This window comes from Sapajus apella, unplaced genomic scaffold (assembly GCF_009761245.1).
Source record: "Sapajus apella isolate SASKATOON/1434 unplaced genomic scaffold, GSC_monkey_1.0 scaffold41, whole genome shotgun sequence".
Taxonomy (NCBI): domain Eukaryota; kingdom Metazoa; phylum Chordata; class Mammalia; order Primates; family Cebidae; genus Sapajus; species Sapajus apella.
The window spans coordinates 875,395-881,621 of record NW_022436981.1 but is presented as its reverse complement, the minus strand read 5'-3'; the positions used below and the strand labels follow the sequence as shown (position 1 = coordinate 881,621).

At 45.6% G+C, this 6,227-nt stretch overlaps 1 protein-coding gene across 1 annotated transcript in view; it reads right to left on the bottom strand.

Annotated features, from left to right (window-relative positions):
• BICRAL (BRD4 interacting chromatin remodeling complex associated protein like) overlaps positions 1-5,180 on the bottom strand; it is a 99,390-nt gene extending 94,210 nt beyond the window's left edge. The window contains exon 1 of the mRNA XM_032299430.1: positions 4,804-5,180. The gene's annotated coding sequence lies outside the window, so the exon portion shown is untranslated. The remainder of the gene's footprint in view (positions 1-4,803) is intronic.
• Between the last annotated feature and the right edge of the window lie 1,047 nt (positions 5,181-6,227).

Here is a 6,227-nt window from a genome sequence, read left to right as displayed (position 1 = left end):
AAAAAAAAAAAAAAAAAAAAAAAAGAAGAAATTAGTGTATCTACATCTAGAGACCCATATATTAAGATGGTAAAGTAAGTCTCCTTAAATGATGTAAAACCATTGCCCAGTTGATTACAGTTAATACTATATAGCCTAATGGTTTAGAGTTCTCTCTCTCCAGTTTTATCACTACCATTTTTTAGTCATGTGATTTTGGCCCTCTTTAAAATTTTCTCTCACTTAAGTTTCCTCACCTGTAAAATGGAGATAGTAATAACTATATCTCAGGGAGGAGAGTTCAATAATATGAGATATATAAAACCTTTGGCCAGGTATGGTGGTTCACACCTGTAATCCCAACACTTTGGGAGGTTGAGGCAGGAGGGTCACTTGAGCCCAGGAGTTTTGAGACCAGCCTGAGCAACATAGTTAGATCCCATTTCTACAAAAAATACAGAAATTATCCAGGCATGATGGTATATGCCTGTGGTCCCAGCTACTTGGGAGGCTGAGGTGGGAGGATCGCTTGAATCTGGGAGGTTGAGTCTGTAGTGAGCCACGATCAAGCCACTGCACTCCAGCCTGGGTGACACAGCGAGACCCTGTCTCAAGAATGAAAATAAAAATAAGGGCCAGCTGCAGTGGCTCACGCCTGTAATTCCAGGCTGAGGTGAAGTGGGCAGATCACGAGATCAAGGGTTTGACACCAGTCTGGCCAATATGATGAGTCTCTACCAAAAATACAAAACTTAGTTAGGCATGGTGGCGGGCACCTGTAACCCCAGCTACTCAGGAGGCTTGAGGCAGGAGAATTGCTTGAACTTGGGAGGCGGAGTTTGCATGAGCTGAGATCGCACCATTGCACTCCTGCCTGGGCAACAGAGCAAGACTCTGACTCATAAATAAATAAATAAAAATCAAACCCTTGCTTCAGTTTCCCATATATAGTATTGAATAACAGTTGTCATTATTGTTGTGGTTGTTGTTATCATTAAAAGGGCTGTGGAATTACTTTCAAAGCAATAAACAAACAATTTAGTGGAGTGATTATTTTATTTGATATGTGAATTTAAACACTTTATATCATCTTTGTAGAGACTAAAGCTATTTGTCTCTATATTAAATGATATGTTTCAAGCTGGTTATTTTCCTTGACAGACTTAAAAAAAAAAAGTTGAACTCCTACAAGCTTTCAGTACAAGGATAAGGAATTAAACAATATAGCAGAGCTGTTCAAGAAAAAAAAAAAAAAAGAGGCATTCAGTACTCCTACTGGCCTTCCTGTCTTACCTGTAGACTGTTCCCCACAGACTATGTTTGGGGGAGGTCAGCCATCAGGTTAGGGGGCACCACATGCTGCTGGAAGGCATGCTCAGGATGTGCCACTCACTGGCTCCCACGTTCCTCTGGTATTCTATCAGAACTCTTTAACTCTCCTAAATAGAGCATTCCTTCAATTTCACCATGCCCAGGAGGATGCGGGAGTGGAGAGGAAGTGGAATGGAGGTCACATAATCAGGCTTCAAGGTGCTACTACAAAGCACACTTGGAGCTTGGTGAGAAAGTCAGTCTCTAAGATAAGACACCCGTGTAAAGAGACTTGCTTAATAAATGTCACTGTGCTTTCTGAAAATGAAACGACTAAGAGGTAAACCATCTGAAGAAGGAACTACTCTGAAAAAGATGACTTGTAAATATGAGTGGAAGACAAGGAAATAAGTAGGTACTAAGCAGGCACCAAGAAATATCTTCAACAATAAAGAAAAAAACCCAAACTGTGGGAGTGAAGACACTGTGTGAACCCCGACAAGTATTCTGATCACTAAAGAGCCACATTCTTACTGGAGCACAAGAAAATTAAGCCGCCATTTTTTAGAGCCGGATGAAATACCCTGAGGCCATATAATTCTTTCTTTGCTAAATCTTCCAATTGCTAGTTCCATTTCCCAGGGGCCCTCATACTGTAAAAGTGACACCCTGAGCAAAGGTACAAGTACTCTTATACTCCACATATTCAAATCAACTACCAGTTAGGTGTGTTTATCAATCCTTGTGAGTCAGGTTAACTTGAGTCAGGTCTAAGACAATCAGGAGAATGTTCAGAGAGTGGCCGTCAGAGCAAAGGGCACTGATGCTCTGAAGGGATACTTTGCATGGAGCCTGTTGAAAATGCGATGAGTTACTCCTGTCCCACGCAAGCACCAAACTCAAGTAATAACCACATGCAAAACCAAAACTCAAGTCATCATCTTCCTTTCTGAATCTGCTCTTCGTCTCTAGTCTCTATGCAAGTTTGTAACACCCACCTTTCACCTAGACCAACCTTTGGATATTTCTCAATTGCCTATGATTCCTCCTCATTCTCGTTCTTTTTTGTTGTTGTTTTTCTTTTTTATTTCTTCCTCCTCATTCTCTTATCTCCCTCAAACCATGGAACTGTTGGGGCTCAGAAAAATAATAGCCTGGGCCGGTGTGGTGGCTCATGCCTGTAATCCCAGCACTTTGGGAGGCCGAGGCAGGCGGATCACCTAAGGTTGGGAGTTCAAGACCAGCCTGACCAACATGGAGAGAAACCCCATCTCAACTAAAAATACAAAATTAGCCAGGCGTGGTGGCGCATGCCTGTAATCCCAGGTACTTTGGAAGGCTGAGGCAGGACAATTGCTTGAACCCGGGAGGTGGAGGTTGCAGGGAGCTGAGATTGCACCACTGCACTCCAGCCTGGGCAACAAGAACGAAAGTCGGTCTCCAAAAAAAAGAAAAAGGGAAAAGAAATAAGAAAAATGATGGCACTGTGACATGCTGAACTAAAGAAGCGGCCTCAAGGCCTCTCTGACCTCTCCTCCCCCAAACTCCCATCTCTCAGTTCTCTGTCTCTCTCAAAGCACAGGATGTCTGCTCTCTGAAGTTCCCTCAACTACTCGACCCCAAAAGAGAAACATAATTGCCTCAGGTCTCCTCCCTGAAATCGCATTATTTGTCACAGAAAAGAAGACTGACATATGCAATCACACCTGGAGGGACTTTTTTCACAAGATAATGTGCCTCTCACTCAAATCCAAAACAATCATTTACAAAATAATTCCTGTCTCCTGGACCATTTATTTTTCTTAAAAATCATTTACTACCCTTCAAAACTGCTCTGATCACTTAAGCCCAGGAGGTAGAAGCTGCAGGGAACCATGATGCCCAAAAAAGGGCTGGCTGGCCAGGCACGATGGCTCACACCTATAATCCCAGCACTTTGGGAGGCCGAGGTGGGTGGATCATCTGAGTTCGAGATCAGCCTGGCCAACATGGCGAAATCCCATCTCTACTAAAAATACAAAAATTAGCCGGGCATGATGGCGAGTGCCCGTAATTCCAGCTACCCGGGAGGCTGAGGCGGGAGCCCTGAACCCAAGAGGCAGAGTTTGCAGTCAGCTGAGATCACACCATTGCACTCCAGCCTGGGCAACAACAGCAAAACTCCGTCTCAAAAAAAAAAGAAATAAAGAAAGTACAGATTCCCAAAGCCACATCCATAACCAGAGAATGGGAATTTCTGGGACAAGCTGAGAAGTGGCATATGTCCTTTCAAATGGCTCAGTAATTGGCTCCACCTGCCTCCCCAGGCACATCTGCAGCCAGTTCTCTCCTAGTACCCTGTGGTCCCTTTACAGAGATCACCTTGGCCCTGAACAAACATATCCAGATTTGGACTATCCTTTCCCCCTGCCTGGAATTCTCTTTTCCTGTGGCACAAGTCCACCATTCTTCAAGGCCCGGCTCCAATGCCATCTCCTCTGGGAAGCCTTCTCCCGTCACCTACCTCAGTGGTTTTCAAACATCTTTGCTCGAGACTCAATCCCAATAAATACATTTCACATTGTAATGCCGTAGATATATAATTGAAACAAAGGTTTTGGAAAAAAATACCTAAACTTTCTATGGAGGAGGCATCTTGATGTGTTTCATTCTATATTGTCTTATTTTTTAAAATGCTGTTAGACACTTGGTAAAAGGATTTCATGATCCACTAATGGAGGTGACGCCCACTTGAAAAACATTGCTTAAAATGAGTGAGTCCCTTCTCTATGCACTGGATACACACCTCTATTACCCATTGATCACACGTGATAGTATGATCTATTTACAGTCTGCCTTCACCCTCCTCCCTCTGCAGATATGCACATACCACAACCAAATCAGCGTATCTTATGACAGCTCCACAGCTGCTGACAAATGCAGAAATGCAAATATTGGAGAAGAAATACTTTAATTGCTTTTGCTTGTGTCTAATTTTGTTTTTCGTTGCTGGTTACAATTCACAGCATAGTCTATTGGAGACTCAGCCTCCGAAGAGGCTGACCCTGGGAATTATATTAGCTTCAACCCCTCAGTTAACAGCAATTTTTAAAAAGAGCCATTGTATCTCCGCACAATTTAACCAAGGTGTAAATAATTCTCTCCCTCAAAAACAAAACACGTAAAACCATCAGAAAATATTTTGTCGGGTTGCTAGCCAAGATAGTGCAAATGTGGGCAAACAAATCTCTTACTTAGATATTTGCAAGCAAATAGTCAAAAACCTCAAAACCCTCCTTCCCTACCACTTCAGAAAGGATCCCCACCCCCACCCCCGCAGGGGCGGGGATGCAGATATAGAGGCCTTTCTATCTGTGCAGTCTGAAGCGCAATTTCTCACTGGGCTGTCCTTAACAACACAAACAAATGAGAAAAGTACAAACAAACATAAAAACAAAAAACAAAAAGAAACCAGAGCAGCTAAAGAGCACCACGGTATTGAAGCCGGGCCCCAAGCTCCCGTGCGAATAGTACCTGTGACGGACGCCGGGGCGCAGCAGCGGCCCGCAGGGGGAGGGGTCCTTTTTCTGCAGCACGTGGCGCCAACGACAGGAAACCTGCCTGCAACACCCGCCAACCCTGCACACCGCTCATTTGCAGCATCGTCATTTGGGTAATGCTAATTTGCTTCAAGTCCTTGTAAACGTTCTCACAGAGATAAATGAAAATCTACTGTGGGCTTGGGGTGGCCCTGGGCAGGCTAGGAGAGAAGGAGGACCGCAGTCCCCAGTCGTCAGTGAAAAGCTCTAGGAATCGGAGGACAGAGTAGGCAATCCTGTTCATAGAGGGGGAGGGCCAGGCGCGGTGGCTCACACCTGTAATCTCAGCACTTTGGAAGGCCGAGGCAGGCGGATCACTAGGCAGATCATTTGAGATCAGGAGTTCGTGGCCAACATGGTGAAACCCCTTCTCTACTAAAAATACAAAAAAATTAGCTGGGCGTGGTGGTGGGCACCTGTAATCCCAGCTACTCCAGAAGCTGAGGCTAGAGAATCACTTGAACTCAGGAGGTGGAGGCTGCAGTGGGTGGAGATGGCGCCTCCAGACTGAAAAACAGCAAAAACAAAAAAACTGGTGGGGGGTGATGGCTCACCTGTAATCCCAGCACTTTGGGAGGTCGAGGTGGGTGGATCACCTGAGGTCAGGAGTTCGAGACCAGCCTGGCCAACATGGTGCAACCCTGTCTCTACTAAAAATACAAAAAAAAATTTTTTTTTGAGACGGAGTCTCGCTCTGTCGCCAGGCTGGAGTGCAGTGGTGCAATCTTGGCTCACTGCAACCTCCTCCTCCCGGGTTCAGGTAATTCTCCTGCCTCAGCCTTCCAAGTAGCTGGGACTACAGGCGCATGCCACCACACCCAGCTAATTTTTGTATTTTTAGTAGAGACGCGGTTTCACCATGTTGGCCAGGATGGTCTTGGTCTCTTGACCTCATGATCCAGTGGCGCCCTTACGCCTGTAATCCCAGCTGAGGCATGAGAATCGCTTGAACCCGGGAGGCAAAGGTTGCAGTGGGCTGAGATGGAGCCACTGCACGCCCCAGCCTGGGTGTCAAGCGAGACTCTGTCTTAAAAAACAAGAGAACAAAAAACTAAGAGAGGGGAAAACTGGAGATAATTTAAAGCTGGGTTTTTAAAGGATGAGTAAGAGATAGGGCCGGGCGCGGTGGCTCACGCCTGTAATCCCAGCACTTTGGGAGGCCGAGGCGGGTGGATCACGAGATCAAGAGATCGAGACCATCCTGGTCAACATGGTGAAACCCCGTCTCTATTAAAAATACAAAAATTAGCTGGGCATGGTGGTGCGTGCCTGTAATCCCAGCTACTCAGGAGGCTGAGGCAGGAGAATTGCCTGAACCCAGGAGGCGGAGGTTGCGGTGAGCCGAGATCGCGCCATTGC